Here is a 24,654-nt window from a genome sequence, read left to right as displayed (position 1 = left end):
CCTGGAACCCTACTGACACTGGCCTTTTCGGATGCTAATTGCCCCCACACTTCCAGTTTTATGATTTCAGCTCTTTGATTTATTCCCTCCTCCTTTCTCAATCCAAGCTTGGTGACTACTTTATAGTAATTGTGGAGAAAACAAGAAGTTGGGTGAGAAGGGCTGGGCAATGAGGGGGATAAATGAAGAATGGGGAAAATGCCGGGTTTGCAGGTACCAGGCACAATATCTGTGTGTGCGTATGTGTACATATTACAATGCAGAGCAGAGAAGCCTGAAGTCTCCTTTAGCACAGGCTGTAATCCTATTAGAAGGATTACTCTGTTGTCCTAGGCTATCTGATCGTGGTAAGAACTCATTTAGGTCAGCTGTTTAGGAAATTTACACACACAAGAAAAAAAAATTAAATAAGCCTCTTGCTGTATTTCATAGGGATCGACAAGCTCCTTTCAGACTTTCTCTGTGCTACTGATTACATCCCTGCTCTTGTAGTTTCTTTGCATCCCTCTTAAACCCTCATATAAATGACTTGCTTTCAGGTTTTTACTTCTAACAGCAGATGTTGGATAGACGGCATGGTAGCTAGACCCCAGGTATTTCCAGACCTTGAAAGGATTAGAATTTTAAATAGTACTTTGGTTTTCGCTCTCCCTCTGTGCGTTTGTGCACACCACAACTTTGAAAGTAAGGGTATGGGCAGGCCTGATTTGTGGGCAGAACTTAATGAAAGCTAAATCTGGTCTGGCAGGGCCCCAATCAGTATAATCCCTGGTCTGCTGATTATCAGCAATGTTATAATTTAATTTCAAGCCTCTGTATTTAGAAGGTCAGTGAAGCACTCCCATGCTTTCGTTTATGGAGAGAGACAGCAGGGTGGCAGTCGGTTCAAGTGCCTGTCTCCCTCGGTGCTCCAGCAAAGCCAGGTGTTAAGCAGAGGCATGCTTAAAACATGCAACCAAACAAAGCAGCTGGACACAGAAACGTAATTATACAGTCAGGTAGGAGACCCTTCATGTTCGGAAGAGTGTGGTGGGAGCCTTCACCTCCTGAACCAGAATAAAGCCATGGCTGTCCTGAGATTCATGTTGTATTTCACAGTCTCCACCCAAATCTTTGCTGCAGAGCTGGGAGGAAGGTGTGTACCAAAAACTCACCTTTTGCTGCCAAAACACAGCCCACTCATGAGGGACTCTGTTCTGGTTGTCGGCAGGGCTGAGTCCATGACAGGCAGTTGAGCTGTTTCTTTCCATCTAGTTGAGTTGTTTCTTTCCATCCAGAAGGAAATGTTGTCAATGCATACACAAAGGTGTGAATCCCAGTTTTTATACAGCATTTTGGGACATTAAGGTCTCCAACATCTCTGTTCAGAGGAATCTGCTTGCAGTCTAACAGGGCTTTGAGGAGATCCACGCTTTTGTATCTGCCCAGGAGCTCCACATGTCTGGCAGCCCGGTGTGGATCATGTCTACCCAAGCTGCTGCACACACTGTAATGCCAGCCATTTCTGCAGGAAGCAACAAGATCAACCGTGCAACATGTGTTTTTGAGGTGGGGACCCTTCCAGAAAGCATCAGACATAGTGTGAATGTGCTACCGTGGATTGAACAGCTGGTGTGGTGTATACAGGCTGTGTCTATAGCAACCCCTCTTCTCCTCAAGCACCTTGCCTCTCTGTGTCCCTCAGTGCATGGATCTCATTGAGAGTGAGATGGGGCTTTGCCCAAAGTCTTCTCTTACTTTTCTCCCATGCTGGGATCTGAGCAGCAGCCAGGTTGAGATCTTGTCAAGGTTGCTCTTCTCTTATACTGGCACAGGGCCTTGGGTTAGAAGAGTGCTCGGTAAGGTGAAGGGAAGTGAAAGTCTTCCTTGAGCATGGAAATCAAGCTGCTGATGTGCATCAGTAGGCTTTCTTCATTGGGAGATGTCAGATTACAGTGGCAAGTATTTCACATTTGTACTGACAAGAAGGGCCCTTCTGGAGAGCCCTTAAGACATGTTGGTACTCGGGATTTGCAGGGGAGGGGTGGCCTCCTCCATCCCACCATCCATTTTCTTTGCCAGTTGTTAAGGCTCTTGGATATCTAGGAGGTTCTTACACCATCCTTGGTCTTGCTTTTCCCTCCAAGCTAGGATAGCAATCTCCTTTCACCCTTTCCTTCACCTGGGTCTCTTTTGCTGGATTTATTCTGGTTCTAGGGTACATTAGATGATCCTTGTTAATTCATGCCCAGCCAACACTTCTTTTAGCTAACCAGAGTGCTTGCTTTAAGAGGGAAGGTTTTTACTGCCAGATACCTGCTCACTCCTCTGTGTTTCCAGTGGAGTGCTGGTGACATCCAGTGTCTAGTTTGGCTTATCACTGGCACGTGTGTGTCCTATGCGGATATCCCCAGGGGATGCTACAGATCTGAAGACTTGTTTTCCCCCTCAGCTAGTCTGCATTTGAATGAGGAATCATGCACCATGTCGTGGTGTTTGTGACATCTGTAATGTACACATGAAGAAAAAGGAACCTTTGAGGCCAGAGCTCCTAGGAAAAGCTGCCTTTAAAAGGAGAGGCAGTTGTGCACAAAGAGAAATGAGAACTGAGAAACAAATCACAGCTTCCATTGGAGATAATAAGAATCTCAGATAGCAACACAACGTGCAACTTACTGAGGCCAGAGTGGTCCTGTCTCTCCGCTCCCCAGAGAGAGGCTTAGCGGTTTGTAATACTCACAGGGTCACAGCTTCCTTTCCCTCTCTGAAAGCAACAGTGGCCCTGCAGAAAAAAGGCTGGAAAAAGGTGCAGAAGAAATGCCAAGGGCCAGTGGCACAGGCAGCTCTTCGCTTGCTGCTTTGCTGCTGCCTGGGGCGCACGCAGAGGGAATCTGTTTTCACAGGCTGGTAGGGAAGGAGGCAAGTCCCCGTAGCCCGGATGGTGAGCTCTCAGTTGGGACTCACACTGGCAAGAAGGACTTTGCTGAAGCACTGATGGTGGGAGGTCTGATACAAGCCTGCCCCAAGTACTCCAGAGACGCAGCGCAGGCTAAAGGCAGTATTTACCCTCTTCCCCAGTTTCCACCCCATTTGGTTAACAGGGGCAAACACAGACTGTGCCACTAAGGTTTCCTTCCATGGAGATTCCTGAAGCTGTAGAGTCATTCCCTGAGAGAGTAAATAGGAGCCCTGGTTGCTTGGGTCATTAAACACAGGCCAAAGCACAGGGGAGCGATCTGTCGCTGGTGGGCTAGGAGAGAGAGCAAATGGACCTTTCTGTCCCTAAAAGCTGTGATTTTCTTCACTCCTCATTTCCTTTACGAGATCCAGCCCTGAATGTTGCTGCTGCTCCTGCAGCTGTGTGCCCAACCTTGGGGGCAGAACATGCTGCTGCTCTAGTTCCCAGCACCCTCTCTCCCATTTCATATATCCTATTAGAAAATAGTCCTTTCTCAGCAGGTCTCCAGAGTCCCAGTTTGGTGTGGGTGCAAGAGAAGCCTCTGAAAGTCAGCTTTATACTTAAGCATTTTACACATATCTGAACTGCAAATGGTGGGACTAGGCTTGAAAGAAACAGAACTTTGCTGCACGTTAATGAACTTGGGATGGACTGTGCCTCTCCTTGCTTTGAAGAAAACTTGAGATGAAGGCAAGTGTTTTGATCCCTGAGGGTGTGAAGGGGCCCTGGACTGAGCTGCAGGATCTATTCTGTAACTTCACCTCCCAGGTGGTCCTGTTCTCCCTGACCCTTTCTGGTGCAAGAAGTGCAGAGCAGTAATATGTCATCCTGCCCAAGGCCAGAGGCAGCTGACTCCCGGCAGGATGGTTTCCCTGGCATCCAGCTCTGATGATCTTAGTTTATACTGTTTGTTTTCTTTAATTGAATATTTTATAAATTAACATGATTTCTGCATAGTGTTTATCTTTCTCTCTGTGAGCCTTTGTGGCCAAGAGAGTCTGGAGTAGGCTAATTAAAACACTGAAGCATGACTGTACCACTAGCCGAAGAGTAAGAAAACCATATAATATATGTGATGCTGATACAGATCTGGGAACTGGCAAAGCAGAGCACCGGAGGATCTGTCTGTGCCCATCAGTCTTACTTAAGAAGCCTTTTCTATTCATTGCTGTTGAGGCCTGTCTCTTCTCTGCCTTAAGTGGATGCTAAGATTAGGAGCCTCTGGGTGAACATCATCCTTCCAGATACTGGTGCTGCCAAGGATGCATTCAGGTACTTCTGCAGACGGTAGTGGAAAGCTCTCAGAATGCAGAGGCAAAGCTGCACACCGGTACTGCCTGGAAGGGCTTTTCCCCTGCACTTTGTTGGTGAGCACTGCCTTGAGAAGGAGCTGAAGTCGTCTCCCTGCCCCTGAAGATGGGTAGCTGTAAATGGCACGTTCGTGCTTATCTCACTAACCAGAGACAAGGCTGAACTGTAGCTTTTCTAACCCTGGGTGCATTGAGGAACCCGGGAGAGAGCTGCTGCCGTGGGGGCTGGAGGCAGAGGAGTTAAGTCTCCGACGTTCAGCTCCGAGGCAGTCTTAAGGGGACTTTTCAGAAGGCTTCCTTCACAGGCCTTTTTTCACTATTGTTCTTCCAAGATAAAGAACTTGGCTCTGTAAAGGAGTAAGCCAAGCACTGTTTTATTGCTACCAGCTGAATAGTAAAATGCCAAGCATAACCCATTTGCCGTTGCGCAGTGGTTAAAATCCGAGCTCAGTACTTTGCATTCCAAGACATTCTGCCTCATCCTTTTTCGTAGATTGCCTTGCAAGTAGTAAAAATATCTTACAAACGACTTACATCCAACCACAAAAGCCCCCATGTAAATACGTTGGTGCTCAATTACAGAGGGGAAGCAATTGCACGACAGCAGCTATAGGAATCTTTGTTTAATTCAAATGAGGTAATCACTTTCCGCATCTGTAAAGGCACTCTAACGTTAACCTCACACTGCAGGCTGGTTACCTGCATAAAGGAATTCGGATCATAGCCAGGCTGGTGCTAATGCCTTAGGCCTTAACTGAACAAAAGCCTCCTCTGGGCGTGGTCTTTTTAAATGTTTGTGGTTACAGTCTGTGCTTATATATATCTGCAAGTGTCTGGCTCCTCGACTGCATAACCAGACACAAGGGCCAGAGTAGCTGGGTTTGAGGAGAATTAGTTCTTCCTGTTTGTGGTCACCTTTACTTCTGCAGCCCATGTTCCTGTGCTGAACCTTGTAATTTTGGCAGCAAGCACCTTCCTCTGTAGGACAGCGAGGCATGCTCTATATTTACACTTGCACTGAGAGGATGGATGAACTGGGGGCCTGGAGGAGGCTGGAGGCAGAAGATCTGCAGGGAAGCAAGGAGGCACTGATGGGACAGATGCCCTGGGCCTAATTCCTGCAAAGCTGTAGGCTGAAAACAAGAGAGGCCAACCAGAGCTGTGATGGATGAATGGTTCCCAGTGAATTAGGGCAGTGGGAGCAGCTCTGCTTAAATTCATTCCTTCCCCTCCACAGTGTCCTTAAGGTCTCTCCTGAAGACCCTTAACATAGATTGATGGGTACAAATCCTTTCTCTCACATTACCCTCTGTTCTCATTTGGCTTAATTTCCAGTATAGATCTGGCTCCTTGTTCTATTTTCCATTTGCCAGAAGTGACTATGAGTAAATCTCTTTGTAAGATCAGAAAATCCAGTCCACTTTCCTGCCTGTTCTTTCCCTCAACCATTTCAGTATCGTTGTTTGAGCTGAGCTTTTATTACTTCTGACTGCTAGGATTGTGGTCTCTCAGAATGGCTTCCCCAACCCCTGTAAGCTCTCTGCCAAAACTGAGAGTTAGCTGTTCTCAGATTTAACAGCCTCTGGTTCCAGACATAGATTTTCAGTATCCCTGGCCCAGTGCTCATTCCTGCCATAGCTCACCTCATCAGCACCAGAAGCAACCTAACACTCATCTCATTGTCTCAATCTGACCCTACTCTGCCTTTAAAAAACATCAAAGTGGTAACTTTCCAAGATGCCACCAGTGCTGCTGCCCATGAGTGAGGCTAATGGTAGGAAAATAAGATCACTGGGCTGTTTTCTGTCGTTATTTCCGCGTGAGGGACTTGAAGTGCATTTGTAGTTTTATAATTCATGTAAAACAAAGAGAACGAGCTGGAAGTGTGGCTCTGAACAGAGAAACAGCAGTTTTGCTTCTCACAGTCTGAACCCAACAAGATGCATTTGTAATTGTCATTCTTCTTGCAGGGACTCTAAGAGCCAGCATGACAGAGCTTATGGGGCTAGCAGAGGTGGTCAGGATGTCTCCATGGGGTGTATGGAGATGACAATTGCTGAAGCCTTTAGACCCTATTCCACCCCAAGGTTTTGGCTGTAGCCACAGCAAGGAAGGGTTAAAGCTGTTGGTGAGATCCCAAGCTCTTCGGTGTTCACCGCTTCCTTATGCAGACAGGGAAAGTTTTGGCAATCTTGCTGTGGTGCCATCATTAGCATACATTCATTTCAAATTAATTAAAAGTGAAGATGAGATTCCCAAACTCATTTAACTTCCTAAGCTTTGTTCTCCAGGGATTGATAGTGGGAAAACAGCTGGGGGCCCAACGTGTCCTTTAGAAGGGGATAAAATGCAGTTAATCCTGGTTATATCAAAGAGAGCGGAAATGAAAAGTAAATTCCCATTTGAAAAGAGTTGTTTTTTCCCCTGTGCATTTTTCCCCACTCTTTTTCCATACAAGAACTTTCTTGTCCAGGAAGGTTGGAAGATATTTGTAGCCCTGATTTTTTTAAATATTAATCTGTACTTTAAGATTTGTTTTTGTGCATGAAAGAGAGAGAAGCGCAGTGGAAATCTTACAAATGTACTTTCTATCTGCTGGACAGAGCTGCTCCAGAGTGTGCAGTGATGTCAGTCAAAGCCAGAGACGTTATATGCTTTGACAGGACCCATCTATTATGGGTTTCAGAAGCACTAACCTGCAGCAGCCCCACAATATTAACTGGGGTGTGTGGGGCCAGAGTTTGCCTCAAATCCATTCATTACTGTTCCTAACCTGGAAAAACTCCCTGAGCTGCAAGTCTTTGCAGAAGTGATATCTGTGTTACATAAAGGAGGGTGTTTCATCCGTAAAGAGAGGAAGCAGAGGTCAGGCTGAGAGGGTGGGCTCCTGAGGTGCTGGCTCTGAAGAAAGAGGTGTAGGCACACTTTACTCTGCAAGTGAAATGTGTGAGTTGAGAGTTATGTAAATCTAGAGTAAAACTCAGCTCTTTCCCTCTCTAAATAACCCTCCACATAGCTGGTTATTATTTTGAAGCAATTTTGCTCTCTGATGATTCAGTGAGGGAAACTGCTGAAACAAAACAGAAGTGAATTGCAGAATAGTTAATATTGCAGAACAGCATAGGAGGCACACATCAGCTTTAGTTTTTGGGTCTCAGTCCTCACTCAAGGCGGTTAACCCTCATCCAGCCAGGGAAGAGTTGCAGTATCTGTTCACTCGTGCTCTGGCACTGAATACGGAGGACATGTATTAAACTACTGGCAAACAAGCTTCAGTCCAAGAATGTGAATATTCATAAACAGGTTGGTGAAAACATTTGAATAATGAATAAATAGGAGACAGATGACAACTTATGTCGAGGAGGAGCAAGCAAATTTTTTCACTACACACTTATTCACCTCCCCATAATTGGCGTTTTCCCCTAAGGCAGAATGTGAGGCTGGAGAGCCAAAGACCGTGGACCTGAGATTTGGGATGTCCCGGTAGCAGCGGTTTTGGGGGCAGGCAGTTGAACTAAGTCCGGCAGAGCAGGAAGGTATTGGTCTGGTGCCATAGGATGAGATGGAGCTGCACTGAAGCTCTGTATGAGGAAGTTTTCATAGCGCCTGCCCACGGTCTGCTCAGCTACATCCCACAGAAATCTCACACTTTCACACATAGCTTTTGTAGGTCTGCAGTTCTTCTAAGTAGACATAAACGATGGAGGGAACGAGCATTTCCTCAGAGAGCAGTGAGTTAATTAATGGCTCCAAAGCACATTACTATAGCAATGAGCTGATGTATTAGAAATTGCTTCCAAACAGTGACTGAAGGTCGTATCCATGTGCCATGGACCTCTCATATACGCACAGTTTTCCCCATCTTTGGTGAACATGGTACGTTCTTAGCTGAAATTGGAATTCAGACCTTTAAAACGAGTGGGCATAGAAACCACACTCCTGAAGTATTTGAAATAAACCCTGCAGCTTTGGCATGTCTGAGCTGTTGATCTAAATAGCTCTGGTGAGGCCTCTAGGGCTTTGGAGAAGCCTTTCAAAATGGATATGAGTCATATACCACTTAATCATTTAGATACTGATGAAGATTGTTTGTGAGTTCTCCTCCTTTTTCTGTAAATTGACTTGCCTTTTTTGGGAAAGGCAAATGTTGACTTCGCTGTGAGATATAACTGGTCTGCAGCCACTTGTTAAAACTAAGCTGTTCTTCCTCGTACCTGTATCACTGACAATCACCAGTAAGCATTGCTTCCTGCGATGGAAGTGCCTTTCATTTAAGACAAGAAGTCATGAGGTGTAGAGAGACTGCAAGGGAAGAGGAAAGGGAAAAGTAGAGAGGAAGCATGTCCTAATTTTGACTAGTAAATGGATTGTTTGAATGAGAGCAGAAATTTGCTGATCAGACTCCCTGTTTCACTAGTTTAACTGCATCATCCTCCTGCTCAGCTGTTGTGTGTTGCTGAGGGAGTTGGGGAGGTTTACAGGCATTACATCTCCTTTCAATATTTTTGTTTCATTCTGCCCCATTTATGATATTTTGCTTGGAAATAAAGTTATTTCCACTGTGTAGGCTTTTGCTTTTGCCTTCCCTGTTTAACAAACATTAATTTTACACTCCCTCTGAATCCTGTGGAGAATGGCAGTCCACCTGAAATCTGAGGTGACTTGAAAATTGCATTAATGAGCAGTTGCCTTCCTTTTGCCTATGCAGCTAGAACTTCCAGACAATTTACTGAGACCAAATATATCACAGTGCCTGATTCTACTTAGTTCAAATAAAAGTAGACTCCTTTTGCAAAGCTAAAGGGAGTTTGGAAGTATTCCTGAAATGTAAGAGGGAATAGATCAAATTAAAATCTAGATTTCTGGATGGGGTAAGCTGAACTGGGAACATGCTGGAGAAGGGGAGGGCAAAGAAGCAGTGCCAAAAGGCAGTGTGGGGTCAGCTCAAAAACTAGCAGCTGGTCTCCTTCCAGAGGCTTCTCCAGAAGGCAGGACTTCAGGGGAATAAGAAATACAGTAGCCACATTGCAATTAGAAGGAACCCTGCGAGCCTGCTCTAGGCTGTAACGGATGACGTGTGTCACGTGTCTTGGTTTTCATCTCTTGTGACTAAGGTTTGCCATACGGAGGTTTTCATCTATTGGGATGAAACTGCCCGCACTTTTAGACCTTCAGGACCTTCTGTACCTTTTATCTTTGATTTGATTCCATCTCGTCTTTCTAGCAGCCTTTGATTTCCCAAGTGAATTGAAGTTCCAAATGTCATATATCTGAAGATTGGCATAAAAGGGGGTTTAAAAGGACTTATTTTGGAGCAGTAGGAACCACATGCATCCAGCATTGAACAGCTCCCAGATGTTGCAGCTTCATTTAATTGCTGAAATCAGAGATGTTGGGAATGGATTTAATCTAAAAGTCTGATCTCCTAAACTAAAAGGCATAGGACAACATTTGCTCATCCCCTGGAGATGCTGCCAGAAGTCTGTCTCTGATTAGCAATGTTAATGGAGTATTAACATAAGCCACGCCAGCAAGGGAAACTGTAGAACACATTATCATCAGGAGAGCCAGCTGTGTAAAGGCGTGTAAAGATGATGATAAATGTAGTTTGTGGCTTGGGGAGCCGGCTGCTGAACTGCTCCGTCCCCTAATCCAGAAGGAGCAGAGCAGGGATGGACACAGCGGCCTGCTGTTCTCTGTGCCATCGTACCAAAGAGGGACAGAGCAGGGAAAGAGTGGAACAGATGTTACCTTCATAGGAACAGGGAGATGAAGTGGACTTCCCAGCTGAGTCAAGACTTTTGCTGTCACAGGCTGAATATTTTTGGCTCAGCTCCATCTTTCAGCTGTTTAGGATCTTGCTGTTTGCAACCTCTGTGGAAGATTGGTCCAGGGTCTAAATAATTTGAGGGCTTTGATTTTCACTCTAAACATCTCCAGAGATACTTTGTACTATTTATTCTTGGTTTGTAGGGTTTTTTTCCCCTTGACTCAGAGTCTGTGAATAGTCTGGTCTAGAGAGTAAGGCTCAGAGATATTGTAAAGCTACTCATTTCCTTTATTGCTTTGGATCCTTCACAGTCAAATATTAGCCATATAAGTCCTGCAAATCCTCACACACTTGCCACACCACATCCCTCACGGTGTCAATATTGCCAGTTGAAAGGAGATTGTTTCTCTGAGTTTGTGCTTGAAATCCAGAACTTTCAAGCAGGCAAACTCAGTACATCAGCTCCTTCATCTATAAATTGTGGTGCTTTCTGCTTTGCCATGTGAAGAGAGCAGTGAGCTCTAGATCAGTAATACACAGAGCTCTGGAGCAAAATGTTAGCGCTTTAACGTGACATGACCAACAGGCAATTTGCAAGACAGTGCTAAATCGTAATGAGACAAGCTTGTTTGCATAGTTTCCTGATGGAGCTACACATTTCACCCATTGACCTTTTTGACATTTTCCTGGTTTCCCTCCTGCAGGAGCACTTCAGCAGTGAAGTGCCATACTCTGCTGAACAAACTTGGCATCTTGTCAAGCTGACTTATTTGCTATGTATTTACACTTGTAGACTTTAGTACTCTCCTGGCAATTGAGCTTCCTTCCTGCCTACATAAATATGATTTCATTATTAGCTTTGTTTAGTTGTTGTTCTGCATCTGCATGCTTTCCTTTCCAAAGCTGCCAAAAAGAATCGCAGGTGTCAATCTCAATTTGCGCCCTAAGCATCCTGAAGTCTCTATCCCAGCTACCAACTCTAATAATGACCTCCTACCTAAAACAAACCACAAAAAGTCACCCCAATAATTTTTTACATTGAGGAGCCCATATCTTCTGTTAGAGCTACAGCCTGTGTTTTTGTTTGTTTATACTTAGAACAAAGTAAAAAGTACTCAAAGGTACTTTTCTGCCTTTTCCCTCTTGTACTTAGACCTCTATTGTTTACCTAATGCACAATCTAAGCCAGAGAAGTTGCCTTTGCGCAAAGGGTCCCAATGTACATGGGACTCATCCGGTTTAATTTCTTGTGAAGTGCAGGCGAAGGTGCTATGAGCATGATCTGGACAGGAAATAAAGATCTTATTCCCACTATAAATGCTGTCTATTTGAGCAGGTCAGATGAAAGATCTTATACAATTGCTCATAACATTGTATTAGCCTTCCAACGGTGTAAGCAATCTCAGCTCCCATTGATAGTAGTGGGTGCCCATGTTGATCAGACTTTGTGGGTGCAGATGATGACTTCCAAAATGCCTCCTAGGAGAACAGGGTAACTACCTTCCACTTAGAGGTAAATGAAGAGCAAGTGGTTGGGTCTCCACTTTCTTCTGTACTCTAGGCACTGCTTGACTGTTTCTGGTCCAGACGCTGCCAAGGTCTGACAGCAGCTGGCTTTGACACTTCAACAAAGAGGCAGATGAGCTGCAAGCACACAACCTTCCACATTTCTGGGTTAAACCAGCTGCTGTGACTTTGGAAAGGAAGGAGGTAGTTTCTGCACAACTTCCGGACAATTCCTATTTACTGAAAACTAACCGTAAGACTCCTGTATGTCCCAACATCCCTTTTCCATCCAGGAAAACTTTTCTGGTTGGAAAAGATCTATTTTTATGTGCTAGATCAAGGATGCACCAAAGATGTGCTAATGCCAGTGTTCTGTACATGCATTATCTTCTGTGCAAGCTCACAGCCCATGTACCTGTAGTTCTGTCCAGGGAATCTCAGAGTCAAAGGCGAGCAGTAGGGAGGGTGGCATTCACCCCATGTTTAGCATTTCATGGGCAAAATTACTGAAGGTGACTGTCACTTTGAATTCCTATTCTGGATCTCCTTGCAAGCTTTTGCAATCTTCCCGCAGAGGAAAAGTTTTCCTGCATATTTCTTGGAAGTAATTTCTATTTTGAGTACTAGAGCTGTGTTTGAATCAAAGCATTTCTGCTAGAAAAAAACCCACAAATCTCACTTTACTAGGCTGGGACCTGGGTCTGTAGTGGATGGAGAAGCTGCTGGAATAAGGGTAGATTTGTTCTTCTCCTGGGTGGGGGCCATCAAGAAAGGTTTCATGAGATGGAGGAGAGTCGAAGAAAGAAAGTGAAACCGAGCAGTCAATTTGCTGGCTGCAATCTTTGATCTGTGGCTGCCTGCAAACAGAATCCCAGCTCTGTGATTAGATGTACATGCTCATTATGTGTAGTACTCTCCAAGCAGGCGTTGTACATACAGCACAATGTATTCTGCTTTCTGCTGCCCAAATATCTTTTTTCATCTATATTGCATTAAGACCTTGAGGCCTATCATCAGGGAGAGAAAAAATACAATTTTCTTATTGGACAATGCATTTCATTCCTAGCTGCTGTATTAAATTTATTCCCATTTGAAGTGGTGTCTGCAAGTATAAATCATTTAAGTTTATATGTTTTTGTTGCTGTGGCAACTGTTTGACTAATTGAATTCCAAAGTGTCTCTCTCTATTTCAAAACTATGATAAAGGGCACACATATTCTTAGCAGCAGGAGTCTGAAATGAAGGCGGGGAGTGGGGTGCACAGGCTTAGCAGCGGCACCTTTGGCAATTGGTGGGGAGGAGGGCAAGGGCTGTGGAGGAGCCACAGCTACCTGTAAGATCTCCCTGTAAGTACCCTACTCAGAAACGCTGCTCAGAAATGCCCTTAGCAGGCTGGAGAAGGCATGGAAGGCCAGTGACTGAGACGTTGGGAAAGTCGTGTTTTACCAATATGTCTGTTTTCCCTGTCATTCATCAGTTCTCAGTGGACCTGAAGTGCTAGAGTACTTCATGGTTACGAACAAAAGATCATGGTTACAAACAAGCCCAAGTTATAATAAGCCCCATCTTCGTTCCATGGGGACTTTGTGTGCGCTCCTGGGGCTTGTCGACTAGCTGGGATCATGCATGTGTTCCCAAGGTATTTCTTGCCCTGTGAGATTTTAGCAGGAAAAAGCTCCTCAGAGCTAAGGCAGAGGGCTAGGGAATACTGGGGTGTCCTGATTCTCCCCTGAGGAACTTGCAGGGACAATTTCTACACTGCTCTTTCTTCCAGTTGCAAAGTAGAGCTAGATGTTCTCCTAGACTAAGTCGAGAGGAGAGAAACACTAAAGCTTAACTCTTTGCAAGGGAGTTTGTCCCAGGAGGATGGAAGGAGCAATTCCTTTGCAGGCAGAAATTTCCAGGCAGGAACCAGCCTGCCTGTGCTATTCCTGGCTTGTCCTGGCCACTTCTGTTAGCCTAGAGAGGGCTCCTTTTTTGTGTTAATTATGTAGGTGTTTATTACGGCCACAAAATGTTAATAACAGCCTGATGGAAAGCATGCTGGCTAATGAGAAGCCCCTGAATACCTGCTGCTTTTCTCTGGGAAAAACAGAAGCCACAATTCGTCAGGAAATAATTTCCCCTGCTCCGGCCCTGTGCTGTTACCTTGTGCTTACATCGTGCCGTTAACCTTTCATCTGTTTCTCCCTGCAACCTGGGGGAAGGCCGGGACCTCTCCCTTCCCTCCACCCAGAGGGGACGCAGGGGTCCACTTGCCTTTCCTGCTTTCTAAAGAGTAATTTGTGAAGGGTTTTATGGCACTTGAAAAGGTTACTGTGTGCGCCTGAGCTGATTCAGGGTGGCTGTGACAGCAATGAAGTACAGGGAGCCCTGAGCAGATCCAGTCCTTCCTTTGCCCGCCTGCCTGCAAGGGATGCTGTCCAGTCAGGGGCACATGCCTGTCGACTGACAGCCCAGTTGTAGGCAGCCTCAGCTGCTGTTTATTTTGATGTGCTTTTATTCCCAGCCCATGAGATGCTCCACCAGCTGCTGTATGCTCGTGTAATCACCTCATCTTAGATAGGCAAATATAAATTGCAACAGGTACTGGGAGCAGGCAGAACAAGGTGACTCCTAGGTAACTTGGTCAAATTATGAGGTTTTTTTTTTCTTCTTTATTGTATTTTTAATGAATTTCCAAACGTCTCTATCACATAAATGCCTTAAATAAATAATAAAAAGGAACCCTGTCTATCAGGCTGCCTGCCCAGAGCTAATGTGGGTAAAATGCAAATCATCAACTTCTGGTTTATTATTCTGATGTAGAGAAAGGAAAGGGAGCTGTGTTTGATGAGGGTGAGGGTGCAGCCTGGTTTTGGGGCTCAGAAAGCAGCAGGCACAAGTAGCTAGTGCAGCATTTATGGGGAGAAGAGCAGGCTCCTGTTGGACAAGAGCAGGAGTAGACAGAAGAGTGGTGGGTCGGAGTAGTGGGGTATATGTGTGTGCACTGGGTTGGGAGGGGTGTCGCACTGGGAGGCTGCTGGTGAGAAGGCAGGTGTGTACTGGATTGCAGGTGGGATGTGTAGACTTCTGAGGGAAACAGTGGGTTTGGTGATGACCAAGAACATACAGCGGGTGTGCACTCACTGGAGGAGAGCATCCACCTCTGATTTCCACAGGGGAGCAAAGGTCTCCCTTAGCGAAACAAACAAACAAACAAACCAAAACAAAACAAAAAGAAAAAAAGCCCAAACTCAGGAGGCAAAATCCACTGGAGATATTGGAAAGCTGCATAGTTGAAGCTGTGAATGAAATAAGAGACACTGTTCACTGGGCAATATGGGAACTCCCACCTGGGACCAAGTTTCACAATTTTTTCCCCCATGGGCAGAAATGTTATGCTTCTGTCTTTGCCTGCCAAAAATAATAATTAAAAAAAAAAATTGGTCTTACTGCTGCAGAAAGAGCCAAACATTTCCCTGGTGGGCTGTCTCAGTGAACAGTTGTGAAAACGCCAGATTTCATTGTAAAGGTAGGATTTCTCAATGGTGAGGAGCTGCAAATGAAGCATGTTGCAGGGTCCATATGGAGTTGTTGGTAAGAGCTCAACACCAGGCTCTTGGAAGCATTTCAGAAGAGGCTTTTGGGAAACAGCAGAAGAGCAGTTCAGAAGGTTGGCTCTCAGTAATACATAATGCTGTAAAAATAGCATCTGAGCATCTTCTGTTACCTGGGCACTGGTACCTGGATCTTGTTGAGTGATTTCTCTGGCATCCGTTCTTCCTGCCTTGACTTTTAACGGGTTGTGCAGATTATTTTATGATCAATAAATATCCAAGCAGACACTGTGAAATTCCAATCAGAAAAATTTACAACATTAAGGCAGATGTTGTATAGCAGGATATAAATAAACAGAAATTGTCAGTCAAATTCCTGGCAGCTAGAGTCTGGTGTCAGTTGCAGTAAATTAAGTGTTACTTCACAAATCACCTTTACGGTTTCGCTCAGTAAGTGTATCTGTGCAAATACTTCTTTTCAACTTGCAATGGTAAATATCCTCTGGTCCCTGTGATTTCAGTATGAAGCCAGTGTCAAGAGTCAAGGGGAAGTGAGTGACAGCAGTGGATTTTGCCATAATCCTGTGCCTTGTTCCCAGCCCCAAGATTTACTCGGGGGAGTTGAGTTTAGGTGCTGAGCAATCCAGGCAAGAACAAACCAACAACGTAACAGGGAAGTGACTGGATCCTTTTAAGTCAAGGAGAGCTTTCTGCACTGTGGGAGGGTTGCTTGGTGTAATGATGTGAAGACCCACTGACAGAGGGGAGGAGCAACATAGTCTTCTGTCATCTCTACCAGGATGAAGTGAGCTATGGTTGGTGTAGGCTGTACCTGGGGGTAGGTGGGAAGAATGAACCAGGTCAATAATGAGACCATTTACAGCAGTTGGGACATTTCACCTACAGATTATTACATTTCGTTAACAACCGTTATACTCACTGGCCTGACCAGCAATACACAAGTCCTAAAGCATCATCTGGAGGTTCCTGTGCTGTTGGGATAGCTGGAAAATGCATTAATTTTCAGCATAGACTTTTATAAATTAAAGCTGAATGTTCAGCACAGAACAAAAAGGAGAGGAGGACCTGCTAGTGGTAGTTTTGTACTTTATTTGAGAAGAGAGAGCTACATAAACTATGTCAGAAGGGTACAGGTCTACACACAGTTTCATCAATCAATAAATGGAGTTGTTAACATAACACTGAGGATATGATACTTTGAAGAAGACATAGACACATGACCAAGGAATATTTACAGCTCTAACATACAATATATTTATATTTGAGAGAGAGAGATTCGTGTGCATCTGTGTACACAGATACCACTGTGTACACGTGGTGCACGCACGTGCACACATAAATAGTTATAAAAGGCTTTAAAAAAAACTTACAGAATTCAAGAAATGAGTCTGCCTTCATTTGCAGCAACTGACTATTTTCAAGGTGGAAATGGTTCCAGTTTGTGGTGGTCTGGAGTGGAGGTTTCAGTTTGAAATCTCTGTTCTCCAGCGGTTGTTGGCTGAACCTGAATCAGGTTTCTGGTGTGTGGTACGCTGTGGTGGGGTGGTGATGGAGGGATGTGTGAGGTGAATGAAAGGGAGGGCAGTGGAGTTATGGGGAAGAGGGGACACACAGCCTCTGGGGCTGGGGCAGTAACACTGAGATGAAAAAAATGACCTTTGGTGATGCCATTAAATCATCCTTTATACTAAACATAAATTATCGACATAGTTTTAAAAAAATAATTTTCTGTTTCATTTCAAGGCTGGGGAGAGAGGAAGGGACAAAGCAGGGTAGGAAGGAAGGGAAGGTCTGCGGAGGGTAAATACCTCAGCACTTTAAAAGGTCCCTTGACCTCACTGCAGATCCTTAATTTAAAAAGTCTTCTTGTAAGTCTGACTAACACTGTATCAGTCATCCCCTTCCAGGGTAGCAGTGTGCTTGATGCATGTGATGTCGCAGGTAGGGGAGAAGCAGGGACCCTACCTTGTCCAATACCCAGATCAGGGTTCCTCATCCTCTGAGCTGGGGCCAGTGGAGGTGGGATGGGCAGGCAGAGATCACAACCATTTTGCTCTCGCCAGGTTCTCCCTTGAAGGGTAACCTGGGTTGTTCCCAGCAGGGAAAAATGGTGAGTTTTGATTTGTAGAAGGGGAGACTGCAGGATGGAAAAGGTTGAGAACCGGCAATTCAGTTGCAAAATGGCAAATAGGATTCAAAAGATGCCCCAAACTAAGCAAACATGTGGATTGGTGCATAGGGTAAAAAAAAGTCTGCCAAAAAAAATCAATTCAGCAAACATCGCCAGAGGATTTGTTTTCTGCTCATGCAGACTTTCAGTGACATTAACTGAGATTAAAATAAGCTGGTTTAAATAATAGTAACAACAAAAATGCCATAAAAATATCTTTCCTCTGAGGTGTAGCCCCATCCTCCTCTCAGTACCAACTCACCTGCCAGAGTGAGCTGTGGACCAGCACCTTCTGGGGGCCAAGCCTGCATGCATCGTTGAAGGGCAGTTCAGCTGGGAGTAGGAGTAGTTTCCTGGAAGTTAAGTCTATCTACCCTTGCAGTTTTCTGGAGGCTGGGTGTTTCTCCTTGTGGCAGGAGTGCCAGCATGGGAAACCACAGTGGTTTCTCTGCCTAGGCCATCACATTGCCACCCAAGCCACTGATAGACAATACTGCTTCAACACAGATGTCCTGTAGAAATCACCGGAGGCAAGTGCACAATGCAGCCCCTAAAAGCCATCCCAAACACAGCCTGAATGCCCCGAGACAGCCTTCACCCAAGAAGGTTGTGTATCCTCAGCCTTTACCTGGGGAAACCTTGCCTCCTTGCCTGACCCAGAAGCGGCAGAGGGAGCTGTTAACAGTCACTGAAAGCTAAATCAATGTCAATCATTTGCCTGCACAAAAATCCTTCATTTCTAGTGAAATAACTTATGTAAAATAGCACTTTCTTAAGACAACGTGGGGGAGGGGGAAGTATTTAGTGTATTTATTTATTTATTTTTGTTCTGCTTTAAGCCTATCTATACGAAGCTCTCATGCAAGAAATTGCCTCCCAGTTTAGCTGAAAATTTAAAGGACACGTCTGGAAAAAAAAAGGAAAAAGAAAAAAAAATAGGCAATTCTCCTTCACACAGGGAACTGACTGGGTGTGGGGACTGCGCAGGGGGAGTGAGGGGAACTAGAACAATCTATCCTGCTTGTACTGAAACCAGAGCCATCAGAGAGCAGAATAAATGCAATGAAAATTACAGTATTTGTAAGAGTTTGAAACAGAGAAGATGGGCCTGGGAGAAGCTCAGCAAGGCTGTAGTGACTGCTTCATCACATCCATCGTTCTTTCCTGACCAGGAAAGAACTTCTGCCTTGCCACAGCTCACATCTGACTTTTGCTAGTGACACGATTGCTGACCCCTCACTGGGAAATAAGTCCTTGCCCATTTCCTTCCTCTCCCTCTGTCCCAGTAGGCTTCCTTGCTCCCTTCCCTTAGCATCATTTGCTCTCTGAGCTCTTTATTAAATCATCTCTGCCATACCCTGCAAGATCATACTTTCTGACTCCCAGATGGCCCTATATGTCAGAAATCTGGCCTCAATTTTTCATTTTCAGTATTGTTACTTACAAGTTTTGAGGTCCTGTGTCCCAGGCACTTCCCAGTCCTCACTGACTCTGAGCATCAGTCCAGATGTCCCATAGTAGCAACAGCCAATCACAGCTGGGGAGTACATGGCAGACAGGATACAAAGGAAATGCTTCTGGGAAACAGCATGTGTTGTGGGGGGGAATAGCCCAACTTTCTGGCCTACTTTTCTGGCTTTTCTTTCTCACACTAAGTTTTCCAGGGATGGAACAGGCCTGCATGCTCCTGTCCTATATCTTCTCACCATGATGATGAGGTTCAGGAGATGTTCAAGGGTATATCTTCCTTAGTGTGATCCAGGAAAACAAATGGAATGAAATCTCAAGTATGCAGGCTGAGTAAGTTGGATAATGAAGTACCTGCCTTTTTTGTGAGATATGACTACCCCTCCATTTGGAGCCTTGCCTGTTGATGCCTGCTCTTCCCTGCATGGCTCTTCATCTTTGGCTGACTTTTTTTTTTTTTCTGACAACTCTCCATTACAATGTAATGTGGCTTTTTTATGGATTGATGTAGAAATAACTTTCAGAGGCCACAGTGTCATTTATATGCTCCTTACTTTGAGTTTTCCAAGAGATTTGTCTGTTTACCCTGTACCAACAGTAAATTTAGTGGATGGCCAAAGCTGAGTCACATGATGCTGACAATAAAATAAATACTCTGTTTCTAACAGGCTAGCAGTATAGTATCTCTCTATTTATCAAACTATCCTAATAGATGAGAAGATAGGAACGTTTCACAGTCCAAATTAGGGATGGATTCTTCATAGGTGGAACACCAATGCAGGAAGAAGTGGGGCAGAGAGTTTAACTCTGGAGGAAAAACGGTTCTCTCTGACATTGGATTGGTTGTTTTGTGCTTTAAACCATCCCTTCTCCATCACTTGAAAACTGATACCACCTAACAATTTCACACTAGAAAAAAAACGATGGGAGAAAAGAATGAAGGGTGAGACAGCCGTGCCCGGACCAGTGTGGGCGTGTGGTCCCCTGTTCCTTCAAGAGTGGGGTTCCTCCTTCAAGAGTGGAGCTCCTGCTGCCAGAGCCAAGCTCTCCTGCAGGAGCCGGCAGGACCACAGCGGGTGAAGCGGCGCCGCTGTCCGCGGTGCTGATCCGCAGGGACGCGGCTCCAGAGCTTTGTCGGTCCGCTAAAATCTCCAGCTTACAGGAAGTTTTTTTATTTTTCTTGGGGACTGAACTGGTTTATCCTCATTGTGAACACTACTTGCACCAAACAGGGGTTGTAGAAAATGAAAATAAGAGGTGCACTTGCTACTGAAAAGGTGCTGGGCTACAAAGCTGTTGTATCATCCAGCAGGACCTGGTCTCTCTCTTCCTCTCTCAAATCTGCCTCTTACCTTATATTCAGTTTTCAAGAAAGCCATAAGCCAGGATTTGTTCTGTATTAGCAGGAGAAAAAGGAAATTAAAAGTGAGAGCAGGTTTGTAGGATAGAGAGCTGCTCCTGTCCTGATGGCCAAAGTTCTTGGTTGCCAGGGTGAATATTCTGAGTCTTTTCTCATGTACAGCAGTGGATTTTCTTGTTTTATAAATCAACCAATGTCTTTATTGATATAATGTTTGGTTTTTTCTTGTAGCATTTATCTTCCTCTCTCCTGCCGTTCTGTTCCTAACATCATAGTGATCTTCAGTGCCTTTCAGTATCCACAGCCTTTACTGACTTCAGACAAAGTTGTGGATGTTCAGCCCCTTCAAGGTTTAGCCTGGTGTGGCAAAAGCAGGTTTAGTTACACAGGAACAACAATTCAGTCCCTTGCTGATTATTTCTATTGTCTCAATCTAGCTATATAAGAATGAGGCTGGACTTGAACAGATCACAGCCAGAATCAATCCCAGCTATCTCTCCAGCAATCAGAACAACCTGCTGGGAGCTGAGTAACAGCTGAATTCTTGGTGGGAGAAATTACAGGCATAAAAACAAAATCAAATAGACTCCTTGTGCTCATTCAACATTTCAAGTCATATTTATAGGTACTGCTGCATGGCATCTTAAATATCTGAGTTTAAAAAGAAACTGGATCACTCCTGTTGGGGAAAATATTTTTTCTGTTCTGTCACTTTCACTGTCTTTACCCCTTATGAAAAAGGGGGAGAAAGACACTGAATTACACACCTCTTCAAGCCCTGTCATCTCTTCTTCGGGCTGTTTGGAAACTCTTGAGATGGATCTGTGAAGATAAGGAGATCTGAAGGTCATTCCTCAGAACTGGAGTAGGCACAAGAGAACTGGACAGGAAGCTGCTCATGAAAAACTGGGGGTTTCTTGCTGTATGAAGCTGGCAAGGGCCTAGTAGGTGAACAGATGACCTTGCAGTCTAGGTCCTAGTTGAGTCCCTTCCTTAGGCTGTGCCACTGTATCCCTCTCCCCCTGTTCCCAAGTCTTGCTGTCACTGGAAGGAAAAGCTGAAAAGAAGTCTTACCACTGATAAAAATCCCTGCATAAGTGAGATGATTCCACACTATTTTTTCACTTTTACTTTCAAGAAGACAGAAGACAATTTTTTATATTTTAAGATTTTAAGAGGCAGAATATTCTTCCAAAACGTTCACAGGAAAATTGAACAATGGATCAGCATTCATTATAGAAAGGTGAGGCAGAAAGCATATGGATGCCAAGGCCACTGCTCTTTAATGGTCTGGGAGAAAAAGCACTGAGCAGCTAATAGCATTTGCCTTGGGAACAGCAGTCAGGGAGCCTTGAATGGGGAGGAGTGTAGGAACCAAGCTAAATCGGCAAATTCGCCATTGGTCCAGGACCAGAATAAACTAAAACTCCTCTATCACATGTCTGAGACTCACACGCTGTGTAATCTCTGTGGCATGGACATCTAGGAACCATTGTGGATAGCAGATGGCTGCTGAATGGTGAAAGTGCAAATGATTCTGGGCAGTGCAAAACCAGAAGACCTCAAACCCTGATCACAAAAGTCAGTTCTTGAGATTAAATCAAACCAGCCACCTGAGCAGAAGGGAGTCACACAGCATTGCACAAAGCCAACATACTATCAGACATGAGCGAGCTCTTGTACAAAGCTCCACCTCCCTTCTCCCCCCACAACACACGTACACACACGCTGCCACATACAGTAAAAAATATCAAGGTTATGTGTTTCCTGAAATATAGTTGGCTGAATAAATACATTTACGGAGAACTCTTTGTAAAGCAATAACAGAATGAGTAACAGTGTATCACTACCATGGGAAATAAAAAGAAAAGTAACCCGACTGCAATTCAGCCAGAATCATTCCAAACCCCAAAGGTTGGCCTCTTTTTTTTTTTTCTTTAATGTGTCTGACATTTTATGGCATCAATAATGCAAGCAAAGAGGAAATCATATTTGCAGAACACTAATGCACGGATGTCTAAAGCGAAATACAATACTGATTACTTTTTAAATGAAGCCACCAGGTTTTGATGTGCTGTGGTGGTTAAACTGGTCCGTCAAATTCTTTCCAAAGCAAATTCCAGTCCAAAGCAACAGCTTGACCTTCTCTATAACCTCGGGTAGCCTTTTCAACTGTATTCTGACTGGGGGTAGTAAATGTTAGTTTGAAGCAATCTTCCTGATGGGCCTGATTACAGAAATGCCAGGGGCACACAGCTCCATCTGAAGATGAGGGGAAACTACGGGCGTGTCCCCTCTTCATAAGCCAGCCAAAGCCTTTGACAAATATAATGGTAAGCCTACTATGAAGAGCTGTGGGTGAGAGGATGGGTGGGATCTGAAAGAGATTTGTAGAAGTACTATTGAGATTTTTGCCCTTGGGGTTAGTGGCTAATCTATTCAGCACTTGATAGCTTGTCTCTTGCCTAGAACCTCCTGCAGACGACTGCAGAGCAATGTCTGAGTATGAAAATAAGTGTATGAATAAGAAGGTGTGGCAAAAACTCACACAAAAAAAATCCTCTTCTATTTTTTTTAGATGCTAATGTTTTTTTTTTACAAAGAAGTGTATCTCAGAGATGCATCTTGAGAACCCCAGACAAGATTGTCTTTACCCACACAAGAGTGAAGTTGTTGTTGTGCTCCTGCCTGGGAACTCTTGCTGCTCGACCTACTCTTACAACAAAAGACTAAAGGGCTTGGGGTCTGGCCTACACATCCAACTTTACAGCAGGAGCATTGATTTCAGGAGTCAAGAGACTTCTTTTGCAATGTCCTCTGACTTGCACAGAGTGAACTCTGTGAACGTCTTTAATTCATGCGGTTTTGGTTTGGTAGGCAGAGTTAATAGTGTGCTTCTGGGATGGTGGGTAGGATTGGATGCCGTCGTCTCACATCAGCTGGGAGTTTGTCTGCCATTTAGTCCTGGATCACATCTGATCAGAGAATTGTGTGTGGGGATTGTATGTGTTGGAGTTAATCAGTGCAAGCAGCTAATTGCCAATGGTTAACTAGTGCCTTTTAATTAGGACTGTGTTGCTGGGTGGATACGTGAAGGGAGCTGTTCGTCACTGGCAAAAAAATGTCAGCCTTGTAATGTAAATCTCTTTGGGGAATAAAAAAAAAATACAAGCTGGAGCTGCTGTCACTTTAGCATGGTAGAAAATCAGTTTCAGCAGAACTGGCCTGGCTGAGGTTAGAGTCACGCTCTGCTGGGGTCAAAAACGGTAGTGGCTGCTCTCCGACCGTTTCTCCTGTGCAGAAGAGTGGGACACCATGGGCTTCAGCTGGGATTTACAGGAGATATCCCACATGCATTACAATGAGCTTTGCTGTAAAATTCACTGCACAGAGGTTAATCTAGATGTCAACACTGCCTGACAGCAGTGAAATTACTCCGGGGCAGTGCTCCTTCTGAAGTCTTAATATAACAGTCAATTCCATCCTGCCTGCAGGAAATGAAAGTTTTCTGCTTTGTGTGCGGAATCATTCGGCGCCAATTTTCTCACTGTTTGAAGTCCAAACTGTTTGTGGTCTTGGGATTCACCTCACATTAAGACTTTCACTTCATTTAAAAACTCTGCTAGTCAAGTCCTGAGAACTGCAAGGACAGGAGCCGCGCAGAGAGAAAAAGAAGAGGGCAGGGGGGAGAAATCTTGTTTCACCTACCACATCAAAACCAAACAACTTCACCAGCTCCCTGTGCTCTGAAAAGGGAGTGAATGCAGAAACTCAGCTATCTATGTATCAAGCAGCAAAGACTAGGGAGGTTGGAAGCCAGCAGAGAGTGAGAGAAAGCATGCAAGAAGACATTCGGACCTCCCAGAGTTATGATTTTCTTTAGAGGTATTTCAGTCCTTCCCTGCTGGGATCTTGTCCTAAGAATCCAGTAGTTCAGCAATTAAATACCCCCTCAGAACAACTGCTCAAGTTTTCAGCTGTAGGATCAGTCGCTTGTGCTGGGTGGGAGATCAGTTCCCATAGAGGATTCCTGATGGTGTGTGGAAGCGATGGTGAGATTTGTTGTGCCTCCTTTCCCCTTGAAGAGATGCTGAAATTGTGGGACTAGTAGAAGGGAGGAGGAACCAATGGTCATTCCTTTAGTCTGAAAAGACCTGTCAGATTGGGTCTGTGAGAAACTCAAGCCATCGAGATGAAACCAACCTATCAGCTCACTTAGCTCAGCCCCTGAAGAAAGCCGTAAGTTTGTGTCCTTCTTTCTCTTTGGTCCCTTATCTCTTTCCTTGGTTCAGTTTTTCAAAGTTGCAAGCAATGAGACTGCTATCTCTTCTCTCAAGGAGCCGTTTAATGGCTCAGTAGTGTACTGGAAAGCAATAAGAGACACAGGAGAGATGGAATGCTCCTGCATTCCTCTTGGAGCAGCGACTGACGTCTCTGCCTGTGTCATTTATGACACTGCCAGCCAGAACGGATGTTTTGAAAACACCTACTTTCTCCAGGCTTGAAACTCAGTATCTCTGCTTGCAAGGAGAGCAGCAAAGGGAAAACATTTTTTAGGACTTAGCAGCTACTT

The sequence above is a fragment of the Nyctibius grandis genome, chromosome 11 (assembly GCF_013368605.1).
Source record: "Nyctibius grandis isolate bNycGra1 chromosome 11, bNycGra1.pri, whole genome shotgun sequence".
Lineage (NCBI taxonomy): Eukaryota > Metazoa > Chordata > Aves > Nyctibiiformes > Nyctibiidae > Nyctibius > Nyctibius grandis.
The sequence above is the reverse complement of the archived record's forward strand: the minus strand, read 5'-3'. Positions refer to the sequence as shown.